The sequence below is a fragment of the Ambystoma mexicanum genome, chromosome 11 (assembly GCF_040938575.1).
Source record: "Ambystoma mexicanum isolate Mex_15411 chromosome 11, UKY_AmexF1_1, whole genome shotgun sequence".
Classification (NCBI taxonomy): domain Eukaryota; kingdom Metazoa; phylum Chordata; class Amphibia; order Caudata; family Ambystomatidae; genus Ambystoma; species Ambystoma mexicanum.
Window position 1 is genome coordinate 824,583,332 of NC_090934.1, and position 26,042 is coordinate 824,609,373.

The 26,042-nt window shown below is 47.2% G+C and overlaps 14 non-coding genes across 14 annotated transcripts; all 14 read right to left on the minus strand.

Annotated features, from left to right (window-relative positions):
• Positions 1–245: 245 nt before the first annotated feature.
• On the minus strand, positions 246–317 carry TRNAW-CCA (transfer RNA tryptophan (anticodon CCA)). The gene has a single exon. It is a non-coding gene; the product is annotated as a tRNA-Trp (tRNA).
• A 313-nt stretch (positions 318–630) lies between these two features.
• On the minus strand, positions 631–704 carry TRNAN-GUU (transfer RNA asparagine (anticodon GUU)). Its single transcript has one exon. It is a non-coding gene; the product is annotated as a tRNA-Asn (tRNA).
• Positions 705–2,879: 2,175 nt separating this feature from the next.
• On the minus strand, positions 2,880–2,953 carry TRNAN-GUU (transfer RNA asparagine (anticodon GUU)). Its single transcript has one exon. It is a non-coding gene; the product is annotated as a tRNA-Asn (tRNA).
• A 1,790-nt stretch (positions 2,954–4,743) lies between these two features.
• TRNAW-CCA (transfer RNA tryptophan (anticodon CCA)) lies at positions 4,744–4,815 on the minus strand. The gene has a single exon. It is a non-coding gene; the product is annotated as a tRNA-Trp (tRNA).
• Positions 4,816–10,074: 5,259 nt separating this feature from the next.
• On the minus strand, positions 10,075–10,146 carry TRNAW-CCA (transfer RNA tryptophan (anticodon CCA)). The gene has a single exon. It is a non-coding gene; the product is annotated as a tRNA-Trp (tRNA).
• A 313-nt stretch (positions 10,147–10,459) lies between these two features.
• On the minus strand, positions 10,460–10,533 carry TRNAN-GUU (transfer RNA asparagine (anticodon GUU)). Its single transcript has one exon. It is a non-coding gene; the product is annotated as a tRNA-Asn (tRNA).
• Positions 10,534–14,554: 4,021 nt separating this feature from the next.
• On the minus strand, positions 14,555–14,626 carry TRNAW-CCA (transfer RNA tryptophan (anticodon CCA)). The gene has a single exon. It is a non-coding gene; the product is annotated as a tRNA-Trp (tRNA).
• A 2,177-nt stretch (positions 14,627–16,803) lies between these two features.
• On the minus strand, positions 16,804–16,875 carry TRNAW-CCA (transfer RNA tryptophan (anticodon CCA)). Its single transcript has one exon. It is a non-coding gene; the product is annotated as a tRNA-Trp (tRNA).
• Positions 16,876–17,188: 313 nt separating this feature from the next.
• Positions 17,189–17,262, minus strand: TRNAN-GUU (transfer RNA asparagine (anticodon GUU)). Its single transcript has one exon. It is a non-coding gene; the product is annotated as a tRNA-Asn (tRNA).
• A 1,789-nt stretch (positions 17,263–19,051) lies between these two features.
• Positions 19,052–19,123, minus strand: TRNAW-CCA (transfer RNA tryptophan (anticodon CCA)). Its single transcript has one exon. It is a non-coding gene; the product is annotated as a tRNA-Trp (tRNA).
• A 313-nt stretch (positions 19,124–19,436) lies between these two features.
• TRNAN-GUU (transfer RNA asparagine (anticodon GUU)) lies at positions 19,437–19,510 on the minus strand. Its single transcript has one exon. It is a non-coding gene; the product is annotated as a tRNA-Asn (tRNA).
• A 2,172-nt stretch (positions 19,511–21,682) lies between these two features.
• On the minus strand, positions 21,683–21,756 carry TRNAN-GUU (transfer RNA asparagine (anticodon GUU)). Its single transcript has one exon. It is a non-coding gene; the product is annotated as a tRNA-Asn (tRNA).
• A 1,789-nt stretch (positions 21,757–23,545) lies between these two features.
• Positions 23,546–23,617, minus strand: TRNAW-CCA (transfer RNA tryptophan (anticodon CCA)). The gene has a single exon. It is a non-coding gene; the product is annotated as a tRNA-Trp (tRNA).
• Positions 23,618–25,778: 2,161 nt separating this feature from the next.
• On the minus strand, positions 25,779–25,850 carry TRNAW-CCA (transfer RNA tryptophan (anticodon CCA)). Its single transcript has one exon. It is a non-coding gene; the product is annotated as a tRNA-Trp (tRNA).
• Between the last annotated feature and the right edge of the window lie 192 nt (positions 25,851–26,042).

Sequence of the window (26,042 nt, forward strand, 5' to 3'; positions counted from 1 at the left end):
TCAGGCCCATTTGAAGAGATGGTAAAGAGGAAATACTTCTGCTGCATCCAGTAAAACATAGAGATTGGCCTGCTTTAAAGGTTGACCATGTCCTTCATGGGTGTCTGTCAATATGATACTTCCCTGCTGCAAAGCTTACATTCGAAACGCCAGAACAACTAGGCCCAGAGCACAAAGATGCAGTCAGGTTGAAATAACGAGATACTGAAGAGCAATTTTGTATTTCAGAGTGGGAAAAGCAAATATGCCCCCGACGTGATTTGAACACGCAACCTTCTGATCTGGAGTCAGACGCCCTACCATTGCGCCACGAGGTCCTAGTGGCAGTCCACCTGGTGTGTCTGATGACAGAATAAAGGTAGGAGACGTACATGCACCTGCAGAGCCTCATTGCTTCTTTAGGTAGACTGGCTAGGATAGCTTCCTTCTGTGCATCAGTACACGCTGCAGCCAAACCCTTCCCATGAAGTCTTGATGTTTATGAATTGAATGGCAAGTTTTGAAAAACTAAAGCAAGCGAGAAGAATTGCTTGCAGTTTATTGGATTTTTTGGACGTCAGCAGACGAGACCTGCGAGAGGTAAACAGAAGTTCATAGTTGGTCATGCTGAATTTTTGAGCCAAAATGCATCGTCCCTGGGTGGGCTTGAACCACCAACCTTTCGGTTAACAGCCGAACGCGCTAAACGATTGCGCCACAGAGACCCATGCAGTGCTTACACTGGGGCCTGATTGGTGTGCTGTTTGCTTATGCTCCCCAGGCAACCTGAAAATATTTCTAAAATAGCTCTATTTCCCACAGCAAATCAGGGTATCAAGTACTTCCCTACCTCCCGTAATCCACAAACACAGGGGATTTAGTAGAGGACAGAGCCCATCAACAGTGCACCAAATGCCCTCTGTGTAGGCTTAACTTGCTATGAGGAGAAAGCCACAGTTGCGCACTTGTGTTAAAAGGGGACAGTAGGCTGAACCCAGAGAACACGGGAGAAATGACTCAGGTTTACTGAGTGGAACACTCTGTGTCTTTGTGCCAAAAACAGCAGCGTCTTTTCGGTTAACAGCCGAACGCGCTAACCAATTGTGCCACAGAGACTCACTGGCATGTGTGTTCTGCCTTTGGCCTGATTGCATTGCTATTTTTTTCTGATTGGCAGAAAACCTGAACTTTTTTCTGAAAAAGGCATGCCTCTCGTAGCACTGCAGTGCATTAGACTGCTCCCTTGCTTCCCTGAGTCCCCAAATACACAACCACCTTGGGCACAATAGAAGACACATTCCAGCAGATTTAGCAAGAGTGCACCAAGGTTTCTATATGTAGGTACCTTGCTGAGAAGCAAGACCTGCAGTTGCATTCTTCTGTTAAAAGAGGGCAGCAGAGTGCACCAAGAGAACTTGGGGGAAGTAGCTTATGTTAACTACTTGCCATGCTCTTTATAGATCCCTCTGTTTGACTGGGTGAATTCTAATTTCTGGGGTAGAGTAAGCAATTTTTGGATCTAGATGCTGTGCGCAACAGGAATGCTATATACTGCACTGTACTGCTACTGAAAAGTTACCAATTTTACAGGATGTTCAGGTAAGCTTTGTTTCAGAAAACAACTTGCTAGAGGCCCTAGGACAGATTACTGGGACAAAGGAAGAGGGTTTGGGGATTAGCACATCTCCTATGAAAGGTACAGTCACGCCCGAGACAACTCTGAGTGCCTCCTCAAATTCTAAGAAATGCGAACTGGGGTCCTACGCCTTTTATTGCCAGTGGATCTTTGTGTTTCAGACAAATGTGCACGCCTCCCAGAGCCCCATGCAATGCACTTAGGGAAATGGGGGAAGGTGCTGTGCAACCCTCTCGCTGACAATGTCTCTCTTGTCTATAATGTATCTATGAGAGAGAGAGAAATAGGCAATGCGAGAGTGAAAAAGTAAAATGGAAATGTGTCTACTGAGACCAGTATAAGGGGAAATCCTCACAATCCAGGACCGACAGTTGATTGGGAGGGCGCTTACAGGTTTCCGACACCAGACCGGTACCTGAACTCACAAACCCAAACTGCAAAGTGATGGGCATTGCCACTAGACTGCCGACCCCCTTTCGGGGCCCCAGCATATATCCTTTAGTCACACCTAGAGTTCCCAGGACAGTGCAGCATTCAGCGATTACACGAAAATATTGACAGCACTAGGAGGCCATGCAAATGGCAGAGGTATGCTTTACAAAGCCCACGTAGCGTGCACAAAACAGCACATCAGTCAGGCCCACTTGAAGAGATGGTAAAGAGGAAATACTTCTGCTGCATCCAGTAAAACATAGAGATTGGCCTGCTTTAAAGGTTGACCATGTCCTTCATGGGTGTCTGTCAATATGATACTTCCCTGCTGCAAAGTTTACATTCGAAACGCCAGAACAACTAGGCCCAGAGCACAAAGATGCAGTCAGGTTGAAATAACGAGATACTGAAGAGCAATTTTATATTTCAGAGTGGGAAAAGCAAATATGACCCCGACGTGATTTGAACACGAAACCTTCGGATCTGGAGTCAGACGCGCTACCATTGCGCCACGAGGTCCATGCGGCACTCCACCTGGTGTGTCTGATGACAGAATAAAGGTAGGAGACATACATGCACCTGCAGAGCCTCATTGCTTCTTTAAGTAGACTGGCTAGGATAGCTTCCTTCTGTGCATCAGTACACGCTGCAGCCAAACCCTTCCCATGAAGTCTTGATGTTTATGAATTGAATGGCAAGTTTTGAAAAACTAAAGCAAGCGAGAAGAATTGCTTGCAGTTTATTGGATTTTTTGGACGTCAGCAGACGAGACCTGCGAGAGGTAACCAGAAGTTCATAGTTGGTCATGCTGAATTTTTGAGCCAAAATGCATCGTCCCTGGGTGGGCTTGAACCACCAACCTTTCGGTTAACAGCCGAACACGCTAACCGATCGCGCCACAGAGACTCATGCAGTGCTTACACTGGGGCCTTATTGGTGTGCTGTTTGCTTATGCTTCCCAGGCAACCTGAAAATATTTCTAAAATAGCTCTATTTCCCACAGCAAATCAGGGTATCAAGCACTTCCCTACCTCCCCTAATCCACAAACACAGGGGATTTAGTAGAGGACAGAGCCCATCAACAGTGCACCAAATGTCCACTGTCTAGGCATAACTTTTTATGAGGAGAAAGCCACAGTTGCGCACTTGTGTTAAAAGGGGACAGTAGGCTGAACCCAGAGAACACGGGAGAAATGACTCAGGTTTACTGAGTGGAACACTCTGTGTCTTTGTGCCAAAAACAGCAGCGTCTTTTCGGTTAACAGCCGAACGCGCTAACCAATTGTGCCACAGAGACTCACTGGCATGTGTGTTCTGCCTTTGGCCTGATTGCATTGCTATTTTTTTCTGATTGGCAGAAAACCTGAACTTTTTTCTGAAAAAGGCATGCCTCTCGTAGCACTGCAGTGCATTAGACTGCTCCCTTGCTTCCCTGAGTCCCCAAATACACAACCACCTTGGGCACAATAGAAGACACATTCCAGCAGATTTAGCAAGAGTGCACCAAGGTTTCTATATGTAGGTACCTTGCTGAGAAGCAAGACCTGCAGTTGCATTCTTCTGTTAAAAGAGGGCAGCAGAGTGCACCAAGAGAACTTGGGGGAAGTAGCTTATGTTAACTACTTGCCATGCTCTTTATAGATCCCTCTGTTTGACTGGGTGAATTCTAATTTCTGGGGTAGAGTAAGCAATTTTTGGATCTAGATGCTGTGCGCAACAGGAATGCTATATACTGCACTGTACTGCTACTGAAAAGTTACCAATTTTACAGGATGTTCAGGTAAGCTTTGTTTCAGAAAAGAACTTGCTAGAGGCCCTAGGACAGATTACTGGGACAAAGGAAGAGGGTTTGGGGATTAGCACATCTCCTATGAAAGGTACAGTCACGCCCGAGACAACTCTGAGTGCCTCCTCAAATTCTAAGAAATGCGAACTGGGGTCCTACGCCTTTTATTGCCAGTGGATCTTTGTGTTTCAGACAAATGTGCACGCCTCCCAGAGCCCCTTGCAATGCACTTAGGGAAAGGGGGGAAGGTGCTGTGAAGCCCTCTCGCTGACAATGTCTCTCTTGTCTATAATGTAACTATGAGAGAGAGAGAAATAGGCAATGCGAGAGTGAAAAAGTAAAATGGAAATGTGTCTACTGAGACCAGTATAAGGGGAAATCCTCACAATCCAGGACCGACAGTTTATTGGGAGGGCGCTTACAGGTTTCCGACACCAGACCGGTACCTGAACTCACAAACCCAAACTGCAAAGTGATGGGCATTGCCACTAGACTGCCGACCCCCTTTCGGGGCCCCAGCATATATCCTTTAGTCACACCTAGAGTTCCCAGGACAGTGCAGCATTCAGCGATTACACGAAAATATTGACAGCGCTAGGAGGCCATGCAAATGGCAGAGGTATGCTTTACAAAGCCCACGTAGCGTGCACAAAACAGCACATCAGTCAGGCCCACTTGAAGAGATGGTAAAGAGGAAATACTTCTGCTGCATCCAGTAAAACATAGAGATTGGCCTGCTTTAAAGGTTGACCATGTCCTTCATGGGTGTCTGTCAATATGATACTTCCCTGCTGCAAAGTTTACATTCGAAACGCCAGAACAACTAGGCCCAGAGCACAAAGATGCAGTCAGGTTGAAATAACGAGATACTGAAGAGCAATTTTATATTTCAGAGTGGGAAAAGCAAATATGACCCCGACGTGATTTGAACACGAAACCTTCTGATCTGGAGTCAGACGCGCTACCATTGCGCCACGAGGTCCTTGTGGCAATCCACATAGTGTGTCCAATGACAGAATAAAGGTAGGAGACGTACATTGACCTGCAGAGCCTCATTGCTTCTTTAAGTAGACTGGCTAGGATAGCTTCCTTCTGTGCATCAGTACACGCTGCAGCCAAACCCTTCCCATGAAGTCTTGATGTTTATGAATTGAATGGCAAGTTTTGAAAAACTAAAGCAAGCAAGAAGAATTGCTTGCAGTTTATTGGATTTTTTGGACGTCAGCAGACGAGACCTGCGAGAGGTAAACAGAAGTCCATAGTTGGTCACGCTTAATTTTTGAGCCAAAATGCACCGTCCCTGGGTGGGTTTGAACCATCAACCTTTCGGTTAACAGCCGAACGCGCTAACCGATTGCGCCACATAGACTCATGCAGTTCTTACACAGGGGCCTGATTGGTGTGCTGTTTGCTTATGCTTCCCAGGCAACCTGAAAATATTTCTAAAATAGCTCTATTTCCCACAGCAAATCAGGGTATCAAGCACTTCCCTACCTCCCCTAATCCACAAACACAGGGGATTTAGTAGAGGACAGAGCCCATCAACAGTGCACCAAATGTCCTCTGTATATAGAGATCCTCTCTGTGCCCAGGCCCAACCGTGCGGGGGGAGGTGTGGCCCTTATCTTCCCTGAGTGGATTCCTGCCACTGTTACTCCCATGCAGACCTACTCCTCTTTTGAATGTCTTGTCTGCCGACTCTCTCTCTCTCCTAGCCATTCCCTTACCGTGGCTACTATCTATCGGCCACCTGGTCAAATTTCCTCCTTCCTCTCCGAGTGGGCGGACCTCTCCTCCTCACTCCTGTCCTCAACCACTCAACTCCTCTTTCTTGGAGACTTCAACATCCACCTGGATGCCTCCTGTCCCCCCTCTGGACTCTTTCGCAACCTCTGCGACTCTCTCTCACTCTCTATTCTCCCGTCTGGGCCGACTCATTCTGCAGGGCACACTCTTGATGCCCTGATCTCCTCTGACCTTCCCCTCTCTGTCCCTCTCTCCACTCCTCTCTCCTGGAGTGATCACTTTCTCCTCTCCTCCCACCTCACCCTCCCTACCCCACAGGCAAAGCCACCCCCATCACTGCCACCTTCCTTCTCGGTCATCCGACCCATGAAGCGCGTGTCAGTTGAGGCTTTTGCTGCCACCTTCTTGCCCCCTCCTCCCCCTTCGGCTGACTCCCACCCTGACACAGCCCTCTCCACTCTCCACTCCGCTATATCTGATACTCTTGATATCCTTGCCCCTGTCATGAGAATCCGCCTGAAGCCCAAAGCCAAATGTAACTCCTGGTATGACTCGGATCTCGTCACCCTTAAGCGCAAGTGCAGGGTGGCAGAGAGGAAATGGCGTGCTTCATGTTCATCCTCTGACAAACTGGCCTGTCGCCTGCTCCAAAGGCAATACCGGCTCTCCGTTCTCACCAAGAAGAGAGCCCTTATCCAAGCCCGCATCTCTGCGGCATCTAACAATTCGGCCGAACTCTTTAAAATCTGCAAGGAGCTGGCCAACCCTGCTGCAGTCTCTACCTCTCCTGTCCCCTCCCAGGCCCTCTGCATGGCACTGGCCTCTCACTTCATTTCAAAAACTCAGGACATCCTGTCCTCACTCTCCTCCTATAACCTCCCCCCCTCTATTCCCTGCCCTTCCTCTGGCTCTTCTGCAGCCACCCCTCCTCTCTCCTTCTCTTCCTTTCCCCTTTTTTCTGCTGACGAGGTTTCAAGACAAGTCCGATCTATGAAAGTCTCATCAAAACAGGTCCACCCCTGTTCCTCCAAAACTATCAAGGACCACATTGACTCCTTGGCTCCTGCCCTTGCTGACTTCTGCAGTCACTCCTTCGCCTCTGGAGTCTTCCCATCCCCTCTCAAGCACTCCCTTGTGCACCCCCTTCTTAAGAAACCCTCTTTCGACCCTTCCTGCCCAGCTAACTATCGCCCAATCTCTATCACTCCCTTCCTGGGCAAGCTCCTGGAGAAACTGGCCATCTCCCAGCTTAATCTCCATGCTGAATGTGTTGGTAGTCTTCATGACCATCAGTCTGGCTTCAGAGCTGCCAGAAGCACGGAAACTGCTCTCCTGAACATCCGTGAGGACCTGCTCTCGAACCTTGACTCTAACATTCCATGTGTTCTCATTTTGCTTGATCTCTCTTCTGCCTTTGATACTGTCAACCATACCATCCTGCTCAACCGTCTCCGTGATAACCTCGGTATCACTGGTCAGGCTCTGACGTGGCTGACCTCTTTCCTCTCAAATCGACCCTCCCAGGTCCAACTGGGGTCTTTCCTCTCTGACATCTTCTTCTCTACCTGTGGTGTCCCCCAGGGATCTAACCTCTCTCCCTGACTGTTCAACCAGTATCTGGCACTTCTTGCCCACCACATCGCCGCTCTCTGCCCCTACTTTCAGTGCTATGCGGATGATACCCAACTCATTTTCAGGCTACCCTCGGCCTCCTCTTCTCCTTCCCTCATCTCTGACTGTCTTTCTGCTATCCAGGAATGGTGTGCCGCCAACGACCTCTGCCTTAATGCCAGTAAGACTGAGATTCTACTCATCGGCACTCCCACTCCCTCCTTCCCTGCTGCTCTCTGGCCGGCCTCTCTGGGCCCTCTTCCTACTCCTACCTGCAAGGCAAAAAACCTTGGGGTCATCTTCGACTCCACACTCTCCCTCTCTCCTCACATATCCGACGTATCTAAGAAGTCACACTACCAGCTACACCTCCTCAGAGGTATCCTTCCTTTCCTCTCCTTCCCCCAGAAGCTCACTGTCTCTAGAGCCCTGGTTCTCTCTAAGCTGGACTACTGTAACAGCCTCTATCTTAATCTGCCCGCCTCTACTCTCCGCCCTTTGCAACTCATCCAGAACAGGACTGCAAGGCTTGTCCTTGGCCTCAAGCCCAGGGACCGTATCTCTCCAGGACTGAAATCACTACACTGGCTCCCAGTGACTGCGATGATCAAGTTCAAAACCCTCTGCATTGTCCACAAGGCCGTCTGGGGCCTTGGGCCAAAATACCTTCAACTCTCTCTTCCTAAATATCTTCCTTCTCGAGCTCTTCGCTCATCCGCCTCCAACTCCCTCAGGGTCAGCCGCTTCTCCAAACAACGAGTTGGGGGCAGATCTCTTTCCACTGCAGGGGCCTCCCTCTGGAACAGCCTTCCTACCTCCCTGAAACTTGAGGAGAACCACCTCCGGTTCCGGAAGCACCTCAAAACCTTCCTCTTTGCCTCCGCTTTCTCTCCCCCTCTCCCCTGCTAATACTACTGAAACTGCACTGAATCTGCAACTGGGCCATTCACCGTTCTCGGCCCAGCCACTCTCCCCTGCACTGCCTCCACGGCAACCCCTGCACTACGGGACTGTGTCTGTATCCATACAGCCCCCCTTCCCAGCACTTGTCTGCACTTACCTCGCACTTGCCACCAGCTGGCCCTTGTTATTTATCCAGTATGCTGTATGCTTATAACCCTGTACTGCACTTTCCCCTCTCCCTTCCCCCATGCACTTTTCCCTTCCCCTCTACCCTTGCACTTGCGCGATCTGAATGACACCTGGCCTAGTAAGATCGTTGTCTGTCTCCCCTTGTCCCCCCCCTGCCTCGTCGCGCCTTGAAACACTTGTGTATAGGCGCGTTACAAATGCCTTATCATATCATAGGCATAACTTGCTATGAGGAGAAAGCCACAGTTGCGCACTTGTGTTAAAAGGGGACAGTAGGCTGAACCCAGAGAACACGGGAGAAATGACTCAGGTTTACTGAGTGGAACACTCTGTGTCTTTGTGCCAAAAACAGCAGCGTCTTTTCGGTTAACAGCCGAACGCGCTAACCAATTGCGCCACAGAGACTCACTGGCATGTGTGTTCTGCCTTTGGCCTGATTGCATTGCTATTTTTTTCTGATTGGCAGAAAACCTGAACTTTTTTCTGAAAAAGGCATGCCTCTCTTAGCACTGCAGTGCATTAGACTGCTCCCTTGCTTCCCTGAGTCCCCAAATACACAACCACCCTGGGCACAATAGAAGACACATTCCAGCAGATTTAGCAAGAGTGCACCAAGGATTCTATATGTAGGTACCTTGCTGAGAAGCAAGACCTGCAGTTGCATTCTTCTGTTAAAAGAGGGCAGCAGAGTGCACCAAGAGAACTTAGGGGAAGTAGCTTATGTTAACTACTTGCCATGCTCTTTATAGATCCCTCTATTTGACTGGGTGAATTCTAATTTCTGGGGTAGAGTAAGCAATTTTTGGATCTAGATGCTGTGCGCAACAGGAATGCTATATACTGCACTGTACTGCTACTGAAAAGTTACCAATTTTACAGGATGTTCAGGTAAGCTTTGTTTCAGAAAACAACTTGCTAGAGGCACTAAGACAGATTACTGGGACAAAGGAAGAGGGTTTGGGGATTAGCACTATGAAAGGTACAGTCACGCCCGAGACAACTCTGAGTGTCACCTCAAATTCTAAGAAATGCAAACTAGGGACCTACGCTTTTTATTGCCAGTGGATCTTTGTGTTTCAGACAAATGTGCACGCCTCCCAGAGCCCCTTGCAATGCACTTAGGGAAATGGGGTAAGGTGCTGTGAAGCCCTCTCGCTGACAATGTCTCTCTTGTCTATAATGTATCTATGAGAGAGAGAGAAATAGGCAATGCGAGAGTGAAAAAGTAAAATGGAAATGTGTCTACTGAGACCAGTATAAGGGGAAATCCTCACAATCCAGGACCGACAGTTGATTGGGAGGGCGCTTACAGGTTTCCGACACCAGACCGGTACCTGAACTCACAAACCCAAACTGCAAAGTGATGGGCATTGCCAGTAGACTGCCGACCCCCTTTCGGGGCCCCAGCATATATCCTTTAGTCACACCTACAGTTCCCAGGACAGTGCAGCATTCAGCGATTACACGAAAATATTGACAGCGCTAGGAGGCCATGCAAATGGCAGAGGTATGCTTTACAAAGCCCACGTAGCGTGCACAAAACAGCACATCAGTCAGGCCCACTTGAAGAGATGGTAAAGAGGAAATACTTCTGCTGCATCCAGTAAAACTTAGAGATTGGCCTGCTTTAAAGGTTGACCATGTCCTTCATGGGTGTCTGTCAATATGATACTTCCCTGCTGCAAAGCTTACATTCGAAACGCCAGAACAACTAGGCCCAGAGCACAAAGATGCAGTCAGGTAACGAGATACTGAAGAGCAATTTTGTATTTCAGAGTGGGAAAAGCAAATATGACCCCGACGTGATTTGAACACGCAACCTTCTGATCTGGAGTCAGACGCGCTACCATTGCACCACGAGGTCCTTGTGGCAGTCCACCTGGTGTGTCTGATGACAGAGTAAAGGTAGGAGACGTACATGCACCTGCAGAGCCTCATTGCTTCTTTAAGTAGACTGGCTAGGATAGCTTCCTTCTGTGCATCAGTACACGCTGCAGCCAAACCCTTCCCATGAAGTCTTGATGTTTATGAATTGAATGGCAAGTTTTGAAAAACTAAAGCAAGCGAGAAGAATTGCTTGCAGTTTATTGGATTTTTTGGACGTCAGCAGACGAGACCTGCGAGAGGTAAACAGAAGTTCATAGTTGGTCATGCTGAATTTTTGAGCCAAAACGCATCGTCCCTGGGTGGGCTTGAACCACCAACCTTCCGGTTAACAGCCGAACGCGCTAACCGATTGCGCCACAGAGACTCATGCAGTGCTTACTCTGGGGCCTGATTGGTGTGCTGTTTGTTTATGCTCCCCAGGCAACCTGAAAATATTTCTAAAATAGCTCTATTTCCCACAGCAAATCAGGGTATCAAGCACTTCCCTACCTCCCGTAATCCACAAACACAGGGGATTTAGTAGAGGACAGAGCCCATCAACAGTGCACCAAATGCCCTCTGTGTAGGCATAACTTGCTATGAGGAGAAAGCCACAGTTGCGCACTTGTCTTAAAAGGGGACAGTAGGCTGAACCCAGAGAACACGGGAGAAATGACTCAGGTTTACTGAGTGGAACACTCTGTGTCTTTGTGCCCAAAACAGCAGCGTCTTTTCGGTTAACAGCCGAACGCGCTAACCAATTGCGCCACAGAGACTCACTGGCATGTGTGTTCTGCCTTTGGCCTGATTGCATTGCTATTTTTTTCTGATTGGCAGAAAACCTGAACTTTTTTCTGAAAAAGGCATGCCTCTCTTAGCACTGCAGTGCATTAGACTGCTCCCTTGCTTCCCTGAGTTCCAAATACACAACCACCTTGGGCACAATAGAAGACACATTCCAGCAGATTTAGCAAGAGTGCACCAAGGATTCTATATGTAGGTACCTTGCTGAGAAGCAAGACCTGCAGTTGCATTCTTCTGTTAAAAGAGGGCAGCAGAGTTCACCAAGAGAACTTGGGGGAAGTAGCTTATGTTAACTACTTGCCATGCTCTTTATAGATCCCTCTGTTTGACTGGGTGAATTCTAATTTCTGGGGTAGAGTAAGCAATTTTTGGATCTAGATGCTGTGCGCAACAGGAATGCTATATACTGCACTGTACTGCTACTGAAAAGTTACCAATTTTACAGGATGTTCAGGTAAGCTTTGTTTCAGAAAACAACTTGCTAGAGGCACTAAGACAGATTACTGGGACAAAGGAAGAGGGTTTGGGGATTAGCACATCTCCTATGAAAGGTACAGTCACGCCCGAGACAACTCTGAGTGTCACCTCAAATTCTAAGAAATGCAAACTAGGGACCTACGCTTTTTATTGCCAGTGGATCTTTGTGTTTCAGACAAATGTGCACGCCTCCCAGAGCCCCATGCAATGCACTTAGGGAAAGGGGGGAAGGTGCTGTGAAGCCCTCTCGCTGACAATGTCTCTCTTGTCTATAATGTATCTATGAGAGAGAGAGAAATAGGCAATGCGAGAGTGAAAAAGTAAAATGGAAATGTGTCTACTGAGACCAGTATAAGGGGAAATCCTCACAATCCAGGACCGACAGTTGATTGGGAGGGCGCTTACAGGTTTCCGACACCAGACCGGTACCTGAACTCACAAACCCAAACTGCAAAGTGATGCCCATTGCCACTAGACTGCCGACCCCCTTTCGGGGCCCCAGCATATATCGTTTGGTCACACCTAGAGTTCCCAGGACAGTGCAGCATTCAGCGATTACACGAAAATATTGACAGCGCTAGGAGGCCATGCAAATGGCAGAGGTATGCTTTACAAAGCCCACGTAGCATGCACAAAACAGCACATCGGTCAGGCCCACTTGAAGAGATGGTAAAGAGGAAATACTTCTGCTGCATCCAGTAAAACATAGAGATTGGCCTGCTTTAAAGGTTGACCATGTCCTTCATGGGTGTCTGTCAATATGATACTTCCCTGCTGCAAAGCTTACATTCGAAACGCCAGAACAACTAGGCCCAGAGCATAAAGATGCAGTCAGGTTGAAATAACGAGATACTGAAGAGCAATTTTGTATTTCAGAGTGGGAAAAGGAAGTATGACCCCGACGTGATTTGAACACACAACCTTCTGATCTGGAGTCAGACGCTACCATTGCGCCACGAGGTCCTTGTGGCAATCCACCTGGTGTGTCTGATGACAGAATAAAGGTAGGAGACGTGCATGAACCTGCAGAGCCTCATTGCTTCTTTAAGTAGACTGGCTAGGATAGCTTCCTTCTGTGCATCAGTACACGCTGCAGCCAAACCCTTCCCATGAAGTCTTGATGTTTATGAATTGAATGGCAAGTTTTGAAAAACTAAAGCAAGCGAGAAGAATTGCTTGCAGTTTATTGGATTTTTTGGACGTCAGCAGACGAGACCTGCGAGAGGTAAACAGAAGTCCATAGTTGGTCACGCTGAATTTTTGAGCCAAAATGCACCGTCCCTGGGTGGGCTTCGGTTAACAGCCGAACGCGCTAACCGATTGCGCCACAGAGACTCATGCAGTTCTTACACAGGGGCCTGATTGGTGTGCTGTTTGCTTATGCTTCCCAGGCAACCTGAAAATATTTCTAAAATAGCTCTATTTCCCACAGCAAATCAGGGTATCAAGCACTTCCCTACCTCCCCTAATCCACAAACACAGGGGATTTAGTAGAGGACAGAGCCCATCAACAGTGCACCAAATGTCCTCTGTGTAGGCATAACTTGCTATGAGGAGAAAGCCACAGTTGCGCACTTGTGTTAAAAGGGGACAGTAGGCTGAACCCAGAGAACACGGGAGAAATGACTCAGGTTTACTGAGTGGAACACTCTGTGTCTTTGTGCCAAAAACAGCAGCGTCTTTTCGGTTAACAGCCGAACGCGCTAACCAATTGTGCCACAGAGACTCACTGGCATGTGTGTTCTGCCTTTGGCCTGATTGCATTGCTATTTTTTTCTGATTGGCAGAAAACCTGAACTTTTTTCTGAAAAAGGCATGCCTCTCTTAGCACTGCAGTGCATTAGACTGCTCCCTTGCTTCCCTGAGTCCCCAAATACAAAACCACCTTGGGCACAATAGAAGACACATTCCAGCAGATTTAGCAAGAGTGCACCAAGGATTCTATATGTAGGTACCTTGCTGAGAAGCAAGACCTGCAGTTGCATTCTTCTGTTAAAAGAGGGCAGCAGAGTGCACCAAGAGAACTTGGGGGAAGTAGCTTATGTTAACTACTTGCCATGCTCTTTATAGATCCCTCTGTTTGACTGGGTGAATTCTAATTTCTGGGGTAGAGTAAGCAATTTTTGGATCTAGATGCTGTGCGCAACAGGAATGCTATATACTGCACTGTACTGCTACTGAAAAGTTACCAATTTTACAGGATGTTCAGGTAAGCTTTGTTTCAGAAAACAACTTGCTAGAGGCACTAAGACAGATTACTGGGACAAAGGAAGAGGGTTTGGGGATTAGCACATCTCCTATGAAAGGTACAGTCACGCCCGAGACAACTCTGAGTGTCACCTCAAATTCTAAGAAATGCAAACTAGGGACCTACGCTTTTTATTGCCAGTGGATCTTTGTGTTTCAGACAAATGTGCACGCCTCCCAGAGCCCCTTGCAATGCACTTAGGGAAAGGGGGGAAGGTGCTGTGAAGACCTCTCGCTGACAATGTCTCTCTTGTCTATAATGTAACTATGAGAGAGAGAGAAATAGGCAATGCGAGAGTGAAAAAGTAAAATGGAAATGTGTCTACTGAGACCAGTATAAGGGGAAATCCTCACAATCCAGGACCGACAGTTGATTGGGAGGGCGCTTACAGGTTTCCGACACCAGACCGGTACCTGAACTCACAAACCCAAACTGCAAAGTGATGCCCATTGCCACTAGACTGCCGACCCCCTTTCGGGGCCCCAACATATATCCTTTAGTCACACCTAGAGTTCCCAGGACAGTGCAGCATTCAGCGATTACACGAAAATATTGACAGCGCTAGGAGGCCATGCAAATGGCAGAGGTATGCTTTACAAATCCCACGTAGCGTGCACAAAACAGCACATCAGTCAGGCCCACTTGAAGAGATGGTAAAGAGGAAATACTTCTGCTGCATCCAGTAAAACATAGAGATTGGCCTGCTTTAAAGGTTGACCATGTCCTTCATGGGTGTCTGCAAATATGATACTTCCCTGCTGCAAAGTTTACATTCGAAACGCCAGAACAACTAGGCCCAGAGCACAAAGATGCAGTCAGGTTGAAATAACGAATTACTGAAGAGCAATTTTATATTTCAGAGTGGGAAAAGCAAACATGCCCCCGACGTGATTTGAACACGAAACCTTCTGATCTGGAGTCAGACGCGCTACCATTGCGCCACGAGGTCCTTGTGGAAATCCACCTGGTATGTCTGATGACAGAATAAAGGTAGGAGACGTGCATGGACCTGCAGAGCCTCATTGCTTCTTTAAGTAGACTGGCTAGGATAGCTTCCTTCTGTGCATCAGTACACGCTGCAGCCAAACCCTTCCCATGAAGTCTTGATGTTTATGAATTGAATGGCAAGTTTTGAAAAACTAAAGCAAGCGAGAAGAATTGCTTACAGTTTATTGGATTTTTTGGACGTCAGCAGACGAGACCTGCGAGAGGTAAACAGAAGTTCATAGTTGGTCATGCTGAATTTTTGAGCCAAAATGCACCGTCCCTGGGTGGGCTTGAACCACCAACCTTTCGGTTAACAGCTGAACGCCCTAACCGATTGCGCCACAGAGACTCATGCAGTTCTTACACAGGGGCCTGATTGGTGTGCTGTTTGCTTATGCTTCCCAGGCAACCTGAAAATATTTCTAAAATAGCTCTATTTCCCACAGCAAATCAGGGTATCAAGCACTTCCCTACCTCCCCTCATCCACAAACACAGGGGATTTAGTAGAGGACAGAGCCCATCAACAGTGCACCAAATGTCCTCTGTGTAGGCATAACTTGCTATGAGGAGAAAGCCACAGTTGCGCACTTGTGTTAAAAGGGGACAGTAGGCTGAACCCAGAGAACACGGGAGAAATGACTCAGGTTTACTGAGTGGAACACTCTGTGTCTTTGTGCCAAAAACAGCAGCGTCTTTTCGGTTAACAGCCGAACGCGCTAACCAATTGCGCCACAGAGACTCACTGGCATGTGTGTTCTGCCTTTGGCCTGATTGCATTGCTATTTTTTTCTGATTGGCAGAAAACCTGAACTTTTTTCTGAAAAAGGCATGCCTCTCTTAGCACTGCAGTGCATTAGACTGCTCCCTTGCTTCCCTGAGTCCCCAAATACACAACCACCTTGGGCACAATAGAAGACACATTCCAGCAGATTTAGCAAGAGTGCACCAAGGATTCTATATGTAGGTACCTTGCTGAGAAGCAAGACCTGCAGTTGCATTCTTCTGTTAAAAGAGGGCAGCAGAGTGCACCAAGAGAACTTGGGGGAAGTAGCTTATGTTAACTACTTGCCATGCTCTTTATAGATCCCTCTGTTTGACTGGGTGAATTCTAATTTCTGGGGTAGAGTAAGCAATTTTTGGATCTAGATGCTGTGCGCAACAGGAATGCTATATACTGCACTGTACTGCTACTGAAAAGTTACCAATTTTACAGGATGTTCAGGTAAGCTTTGTTTCAGAAAACAACTTGCTAGAGGCACTAAGACAGATTACTGGGACAAAGGAAGAGGGTTTGGGGATTAGCACATCTCCTATGAAAGGTACAGTCACGCCCGAGACAACTCTGAGTGTCACTTCAAATTTTAAGAAATGCAAACTAGGGACCTACGCTTTTTATTGCCAGTGGATCTTTGTGTTTCAGACAAATGTGCACGCCTCCCAGAGCCCCTTGCAATGCACTTAGGGAAATGGGGGAAGGTGCTGTGCAACCCTCTCGCTGACAATGTCTCTCTTGTCTATAATGTATCTATGAGAGAGAGAGAAATAGGCAATGCGAGAGTGAAAAAGTAAAATGGAAATGTGTCTACTGAGACCAGTATAAGGGGAAATCCTCACAATCCAGGACCGACAGTTGATTGGGAGGGCGCTTACAGTTTTCTGACACCAGACCGGTACCTGAACTCACAAACCCAAACTACAAAGTGATGGGCATTGCCACTAGACTGCCGACCCCCTTTCGGGGCCCCAGCATATATCCTTTAGTCACACCTAGAGTTCCCGGGACAGTGCAGCATTCAGCGATTACACGAAAATATTGACAGCGCTAGGAGGCCATGCAAATGGCAGAGGTATGCTTTACAAAGCCCACGTAGCGTGCACAAAACAGCACATCAGTCAGGCCCACTTGAAGAGATGGTAAAGAGGAAATACTTCTGCTGCATCCAGTAAAACATAGAGATTGGCCTGCTTTAAAGGTTGACCATGTCCTTCATGGGTGTCTGTCAATATGATACTTCCCTGCTGCAAAGCTTACATTCGAAACGCCAGAACAACTAGGCCCAGAGCACAAAGATGCAGTCAGGTTGAAATAACGAGATACTGAAGAGTAATTTTGTATTTCAGAGTGGGAAAAGGAAGTATGACCCCGACGTGATTTGAACACGCAACCTTCTGATCTGGAGTCAGACGCGCTACCATTGCGCCACGAGGTCCTTGTGGCAGTCCACCTGGTGTGTCTGATGACAGAGTAAAGGTAGGAGACGTACATGGACCTGCAGAGCCTCATTGCTTCTTTAAGTAGACTGGCTAGGATAGCTTCCTTCTGTGCATCAGTACACGCTGCAGCCAAACCCTTCCCATGAAGTCTTGATGTTTATGAATTGAATGGCAAGTTTTGAAAAACTAAAGCAAGCGAGAAGAATTGCTTGTAGTTTATTGGATTTTTTGGACGTCAGCAGACGAGACCTGCGAGAGGTAAACAGAAGTTCATAGTTGGTCATGCTGAATTTTTGAGCCAAAATGCATCGTCCCTGGGTTGGCTTGAACCACCAACCTTTCGGTTAACAGCCGAACGCGCTAACCGATTGCGCCACAGAGACTCATGCAGTGCTTACACTGGGGCCTGATTGGTGTGCTGTTTGCTTATGCTTCCCAGGCAACCTGAAAATATTTCTAAAATAGCTCTATTTCCCACAGCAAATCAGGGTATCAAGCACTTCCCTACCTCCCCTAATCCACAAACACAGGGGATTTAGTAGAGGACAGAGCCCATCAACAGTGCACCAAATGTCCTCTGTGTAGGCATAACTTGCTATGAGGAGAAAGCCACAGTTGCGCACTTGTGTTAAAAGGGGACAGTAGGCTGAACCCAGAGAACACGGGAGAAATGACTCAGGTTTACTGAGTGGAACACTCTGTGTCTTTGTGCCAAAAACAGCAGCGTCTTTTCGGTTAACAGCCGAACGCGCTAACCAATTGTGCCACAGAGACTCACTGGCATGTGTGTTCTGCCTTTGGCCTGATTGCATTGCTATTTTTTTCTGATTGGCAGAAAACCTGAACTTTTTTCTGAAAACGGCATGCCTCTCTTAGCACTGCAGTGCATTAGACTGCTCCCTTGCTTCCCTGAGTCCCCAAATACACAACCACCTTGGGCACAATAGAAGACACATTCCAGCAGATTTAGCAAGAGTGCACCAAGGTTTCTATATGTAGGTACCTTGCTGAGAAGCAAGACCTGCAGTTGCATTCTTCTGTTAAAAGAGGGCAGCAGAGTGCACCAAGAGAACTTGGGGGAAGTAGCTTATGTTAATACTTGCCATGATCTTTATAGATCCCTCTGTTTGACTGGGTGAATTCTAATTTCTGGGGTAGAGTAAGCAATTTTTGGATCTAGATGCTGTGCGCAACAGGAATGCTATATACTGCACTGTACTGCTACTGAAAAGTTACCAATTTTACAGGATGTTCAGGTAAGCTTTGTTTCAGAAAACAACTTGCTAGAGGCCCTAGGACAGATTACTGGGACAAAGGAAGAGGGTTTGGGGATTAGCACATCTCCTATGAAAGGTACAGTCACGCCCGAGACAACTCTGAGTGCCTCCTCAAATTCTAAGAAATGCGAACTGGGGTCCTACGCCTTTTATTGCCAGTGGATTTTTGTGTTTCAGACAAATGTGCACGCCTCCCAGAGCCCCATGCAATGCACTTAGCGAAATGGGGGAAGGTGCTGTGCAACCCTCTCGCTGACAATGTCTCTCTTGTCTATAATGTATCTATGAGAGAGCGAGAAATAGGCAATGCGAGAGTGAAAAAGTAAAATGGAAATGTGTCTACTGAGACCAGTATAAGGGGAAATCCTCACAATCCAGGACCGACAGTTGATTGGGAGGGCGCTTACAGGTTTCCGACACCAGACCGGTACCTGAACTCACAAACCCAAACTGCAAAGTGATGGGCATTGCCACTAGACTGCCGACCCCCTTTCGGGGCCCCAGCATATATCGTTTGGTCACACCTAGAGTTCCCAGGACAGTGCAGCATTCAGCGATTACACGAAAATATTGACAGCGCTAGGAGGCCATGCAAATGGCAGAGGTATGCTTTACAAAGCCCAGTTAGCGTGCACAAAACAGCACATCATTCAGGCCCACTTGAAGAGATGGTAAAGAGGAAATACTTCTGCTGCATCCAGTAAAACATAGAGATTGGCCTGCTTTAAAGGTTGACCATTTCCTTCATGGGTGTCTGCAAATATGATACTTCCCTGCTGCAAAGTTTACATTCGAAACGCCAGAACAACTAGGCCCAGAGCACAAAGATGCAGTCAGGTTGAAATAACGAATTACTGAAGAGCAATTTTATATTTCAGAGTGGGAAAAGCAAATATGCCCCCGACGTGATTTGAACACGAAACCTTCTGATCTGGAGTCAGACGCGCTACCATTGCGCCACGAGGTCCTTGTGGAAATCCACCTGGTATGTCTGATGACAGAATAAAGGTAGGAGACGTGCATGGACCTGCAGAGCCTCATTGCTTCTTTAAGTAGACTGGCTAGGATAGCTTCCTTCTGTGCATCAGTACACGCTGCAGCCAAACCCTTCCCATGAAGTCTTGATGTTTATGAATTGAATGGCAAGTTTTGAAAAACTAAAGCAAGCGAGAAGAATTGCTTACAGTTTATTGGATTTTTTGGACGTCAGCAGACGAGACCTGCGAGAGGTAAACAGAAGTTCATAGTTGGTCATGCTGAATTTTTGAGCCAAAATGCACCGTCCCTGGGTGGGCTTGAACCACCAACCTTTCGGTTAACAGCCGAACGCGCTAACCGATTGCGCCACAGAGACTCATGCAGTTCTTACACAGGGGCCTGATTGGTGTGCTGTTTGCTTATGCTTCCCAGGCAACCTGAAAATATTTCTAAAATAGCTCTATTTCCCACAGCAAATCAGGGTATCAAGCACTTCCCTACCTCCCCTAATCCACAAACACAGGGGATTTAGTAGAGGACAGAGCCCATCAACAGTGCACCAAATGTCCTCTGTGTAGGCATAACTTGCTATGAGGAGAAAGCCACAGTTGCGCACTTGTGTTAAAAGGGGACAGTAGGCTGAACCCAGAGAACACGGGAGAAATGACTCAGGTTTACTGAGTGGAACACTCTGTGTCTTTGTGCCAAAAACAGCAGCGTCTTTTCGGTTAACAGCCGAACGCGCTAACCAATTGCGCCACAGAGACTCACTGGCATGTGTGTTCTGCCTTTGGCCTGATTGCATTGCTATTTTTTTCTGATTGGCAGAAAACCTGAACTTTTTTCTGAAAAAGGCATGCCTCTCTTAGCACTGCAGTGCATTAGACTGCTCCCTTGCTTCCCTGAGTCCCCAAATACACAACCACCTTGGGCACAATAGAAGACACATTCCAGCAGATTTAGCAAGAGTGCACCAAGGATTCTATATGTAGGTACCTTGCTGAGAAGCAAGACCTGCAGTTGCATTCTTCTGTTAAAAGAGGGCAGCAGAGTGCACCAAGAGAACTTGGGGGAAGTAGCTTATGTTAACTACTTGCCATGCTCTTTATAGATCCCTCTGTTTGACTGGGTGAATTCTAATTTCTGGGGTAGAGTAAGCAATTTTTGGATCTAGATGCTGTGCGCAACAGGAATGCTATATACTGCACTGTACTGCTACTGAATAGTTACCAATTTTACAGGATGTTCAGGTAAGCTTTGTTTCAGAAAACTACTTGCTAGAGGCACTAAGACAGATTACTGGGACAAAGGAAGAGGGTTTGGGGATTAGCACATCTCCTATGAAAGGTACAGTCACGCCCGAGACAACTCTGAGTGTCACTTCAAATTTTAAGAAATGCAAACTAGGGACCTACGCTTTTTATTGCCAGTGGATCTTTGTGTTTCAGACAAATGTGCACGCCTCCCAGAGCCCCATGCAATGCACTTAGGGAAATGGGGGAAGGTGCTGTGCAACCCTCTCGCTGACAATGTCTCTCTTGTCTATAATGTATCTATGAGAGAGAGAGAAATAGGCAATGCGAGAGTGAAAAAGTAAAATGGAAATGTGTCTACTGAGACCAGTATAAGGGGAAATCCTCACAATCCAGGACCGACAGTTGATTGGGAGGGCGCTTACAGGTTTCCGACACCAGACCGGTACCTGAACTCACAAACCAAACTGCAAAGTGATGGGCATTGCCACTAGACTGCCGACCCCCTTTCGGGGCCCCAACATATATCCTTTAGTCACACCTAGAGTTCCCAGGACAGTGCAGCATTCAGCGATTACACGAAAATATTGACAGCGCTAGGAGGCCATGCAAATGGCAGAGGTATGCTTTACAAAGCCCACGTAGCGTGCACAAAACAGCACATCAGTCAGGCCCACTTGAAGAGATGGTAAAGAGGAAATACTTCTGCTGCATCCAGTAAAACATAGAGATTGGCCTGCTTTAAAGGTTGACCATGTCCTTCATGGGTGTCTGTCAATATGATACTTCCCTGCTGCAAAGCTTACATTCGAAACGCCAGAACAACTAGGCCCAGAGCATAAAGATGCAGTCAGGTTGAAATAACGAGATACTGAAGAGCAATTTTGTATTTCAGAGTGGGAAAAGGAAGTATGACCCCGACGTGATTTGAACACACAACCTTCTGATCTGGAGTCAGACGCTACCATTGCGCCACGAGGTCCTTGTGGCAATCCACCTGGTGTGTCTGATGACAGAATAAAGGTAGGAGACGTGCATGAACCTGCAGAGCCTCATTGCTTCTTTAAGTAGACTGGCTAGGATAGCTTCCTTCTGTGCATCAGTACACGCTGCAGCCAAACCCTTCCCATGAAGTCTTGATGTTTATGAATTGAATGGCAAGTTTTGAAAAACTAAAGCAAGCGAGAAGAATTGCTTGCAGTTTATTGGATTTTTTGGACGTCAGCAGACGAGACCTGCGAGAGGTAAACAGAAGTTCATAGTTGGTCATGCTGAATTTTTGAGCCAAAATGCACCGTCCCTGGGTGGGCTTGAACCACCAACCTTTCGGTTAACAGCCGAACGCGCTAACCGATTGCGCCACAGAGACTCATGCAGTTCTTACACAGGGGCCTGATTGGTGTGCTGTTTGCTTATGCTTCCCAGGCAACCTGAAAATATTTCTAAAATAGCTCTATTTCCCACAGCAAATCAGGGTATCAAGCACTTCCCTACCTCCCCTAATCCACAAACACAGGGGATTTAGTAGAGGACAGAGCCCATCAACAGTGCACCAAATGTCCTCTGTGTAGGCATAACTTGCTATGAGGAGAAAGCCACAGTTGCGCACTTGTGTTAAAAGGGGACAGTAGGCTGAACCCAGAGAACACGGGAGAAATGACTCAGGTTTACTGAGTGGAACACTCTGTGTCTTTGTGCCAAAAACAGCAGCGTCTTTTCGGTTAACAGCCGAACGCGCTAACCAATTGCGCCACAGAGACTCACTGGCATGTGTGTTCTGCCTTTGGCCTGATTGCATTGCTATTTTTTTCTGATTGGCAGAAAACCTGAACTTTTTTCTGAAAAAGGCATGCCTCTCTTAGCACTGCAGTGCAGTAGACTGCTCCCTTGCTTCCCTGAGTCCCCAAATACACAACCACCTTGGGCACAATAGAAGACACATTCCAGCAGATTTAGCAAGAGTGCACCAAGGATTCTATATGTAGGTACCTTGCTGAGAAGCAAGACCTGCAGTTGCATTCTTCTGTTAAAAGAGGGCAGCAGAGTGCACCAAGAGAACTTGGGGGAAGTAGCTTATGTTAACTACTTGCCATGCTCTTTATAGATCCCTCTGTTTGACTGGGTGAATTCTAATTTCTGGGGTAGAGTAAGCAATTTTTGGATCTAGATGCTGTGCGCAACAGGAATGCTATATACTGCACTGTACTGCTACTGAATAGTTACCAATTTTACAGGATGTTCAGGTAAGCTTTGTTTCAGAAAACAACTTGCTAGAGGCACTAAGACAGATTACTGGGACAAAGGAAGAGGGTTTGGGGATTAGCACATCTCCTATGAAAGGTACAGTCAGCCCGAGACAACTCTGAGTGTCACTTCAAATTTTAAGAAATGCAAACTAGGGACCTACGCTTTTTATTGCCAGTGGATCTTTGTGTTTCAGACAAATGTGCACGCCTCCCAGAGCCCCATGCAATGCACTTAGGGAAATGGGGGAAGGTGCTGTGAAGCCCTCTCGCTGACAATGTCTCTCTTGTCTATAATGTAACTATGAGAGAGAGAGAAATAGGCAATGCGAGAGTGAAAAAGTAAAATGGAAATGTGTCTACTGAGACCAGTATAAGGGGAAATCCTCACAATCCAGGACCGACAGTTGATTGGGAGGGCGCTTACAGGTTTCCGACACCAGACCGGTACCTGAACTCACAAACCCAAACTGCAAAGTGATGGGCATTGCCACTAGACTGCCGACCCCCTTTCGGGGCCCCAGCATATATCCTTTAGTCACACCTAGAGTTCCCAGGACAGTGCAGCATTCAGCGATTACACGAAAATATTGACAGCGCTAGGAGGCCATGCAAATGGCAGAGGTATGCTTTACAAAGCCCACGTAGCGTGCACAAAACAGCACATCAGTCAGGCCCACTTGAAGAGATGGTAAAGAGGAAATACTTCTGCTGCATCCAGTAAAACATAGAGATTGGCCTGCTTTAAAGGTTGACCATGTCCTTCATGGGTGTCTGTCAATATGATACTTCCCTGCTGCAAAGCTTACATTCGAAACGCCAGAACAACTAGGCCCAGAGCACAAAGATGCAGTCAGGTTGAAATAACGAGATACTGAAGAGCAATTTTGTATTTCAGAGTGGGAAAAGGAAGTATGACCCCGACGTGATTTGAACACGCAACCTTCTGATCTGGAGTCAGACGCGCTACCATTGCGCCACGAGGTCCTTGTGGCAGTCCACCTGGTGTGTCTGATGACAGAGTAAAGGTAGGAGACGTACATGGACCTGCAGAGCCTCATTGCTTCTTTAAGTAGACTGGCTAGGAAAGCTTCCTTCTGTGCATCAGTACACGCTGCAGCCAAACCCTTCCCATGAAGTCTTGATGTTTATGAATTGAATGGCAAGTTTTGAAAAACTAAAGCAAGCGAGAAGAATTGCTTGCAGTTTATTGGATTTTTTGGACGTCAGCAGACGAGACCTGCGAGAGGTAAACAGAAGTTCATAGTTGGTCATGCTGAATTTTTGAGCCAAAATGCATCGTCCCTGTGTGGGCTTGAACCACCAACCTTTCGGTTAACAATTGCGCCACAGAGACTCATGAATTGCTTACACTGGGGCCTGATTGGTGTGCTGTTTGCTTATGCTCCCCAGGCAACCTGAAAATATTTCTAAAATAGCATTATTTCCCACAGCAAATCAGGGTATCAAGCACTTCCCTACCTCCCGTAATCCACAAACACAGGGGATTTAGTAGAGGACAGAGCCCATCAACAGTGCACCAAATGCCCTCTGTGTAGGCATAACTTGCTATGAGGAGAAAGCCACAGTTGCGCACTTGTGTTAAAAGGGGACAGTAGGCTAAACCCAGAGAACACGGGAGAAATGACTCAGGTTTACTGAGTGGAACACTCTGTGTCTTTGTGCCCAAAACAGCAGCGTCTTTTCGGTTAACAGCCGAACGCGCTAACCAATTGCGCCACAGAGACTCACTGGCATGTGTGTTCTGCCTTTGGCCTGATTGCATTGCTATTTTTTTCTGATTGGCAGAAAACCTGAACTTTTTTCTGAAAAAGGCATGCCTCTCTTAGCACTGCAGTGCATTAGACTGCTCCCTTGCTTCCCTGAGTCCCCAAATACACAACCACCTTGGGCACAATAGAAGACACATTCCAGCAGATTTAGCAAGAGTGCACCAAGGATTCTATATGTAGGTACCTTGCTGAGAAGCAAGACCTGCAGTTGCATTCTTTTGTTAAAAGAGGGCAGCAGAGTTCACCAAGAGAACTTGGGGGAAGTAGCTTATGTTAACTACTTGCCATGCTCTTTATAGATCCCTCTGTTTGACTGGGTGAATTCTAATTTCTGGGTTTAGAGTAAGCAATTTTTGGATCTAGATGCTGTGCGCAACAGGAATGCTATATACTGCACTGTACTGCTACTGAAAAGTTACCAATTTTACAGGATGTTCAGGTAAGCTTTGTTTCAGAAAACAACTTGCTAGAGGCACTAAGACAGATTACTGGGACAAAGGAAGAGGGTTTGGGGATTAGCACATCTCCTATGAAAGGTACAGTCACGCCCGAGACAACTCTGAGTGCCGCCTCAAATTCTAAGAAATGCAAACTAGGGACCTACGCCTTTTATTGCCAGTGGATCTTTGTGTTTCAGACAAATGTGCACGCCTCCCAGAGCCCCTTGCAATGCACTTAGGGAAAAGGGGGAAGGTGCTGTGCAACCCTCTCGCTGACAATGTCTCTCTTGTCTATAATGTATCTATGAGAGAGAGAGAAATAGGCAATGCGAGAGTGAAAAAGTAAAATGGAAATGTGTCTACTGAGACCAGTATAAGGGGAAATCCTCACAATCCAGGACCGACAGTTGATTGGGAGGGCGCTTACAGGTTTCCGACACCAGACCGGTACCTGAACTCACAAACCCAAACTGCAAAGTGATGGGCATTGCCACTAGACTGCCGACCCCCTTTCGGGGCCCCAGCATATATCCTTTAGTCACACCTAGAGTTCCCAGGACAGTGCAGCATTCAGCGATTACACGAAAATATTGACAGCGCTAGGAGGCCATGCAAATGGCAGAGGTATGCTTTACAAAGCCCACGTAGCGTGCACAAAACAGCACATCAGTCAGGCCCACTTGAAGAGATGGTAAAGAGGAAATACTTCTGCTGCATCCAGTAAAACATAGAGATTGGCCTGCTTTAAAGCTTGACCATGTCCTTCATGGGTGTCTGTCAATATGATACTTCCCTGGTGCAAAGTTTACATTCGAAACGCCAGAACAACTAGGCCCAGAGCACAAAGATGCAGTCAGGTTGAAATAACGAGATACTGAAGAGCAATTTTGTATTTCAGAGTGGGAAAAGGGAGTATGACCCCGACGTGATTTGAACACACAACCTTCTGATCTGGAGTCAGACGCGCTACCATTGCGCCACGAGGTCCTTGTGGCAGTCCACCTGGTGTGTCTGATGACAGAATAAAGGTAGGAGACTGTTAGGGAGAATTCTCTGTTTAGGCTGAATTTCCCTACCTAGTGAGTCCCCCAGCAGCTTTGCTGGATTTCTGGGGTTTCTTTTTTTCTCCTGCCAAGAGTGAGACTCTTTTACCCTCACTCTTGGACATGTTGAAGTGTG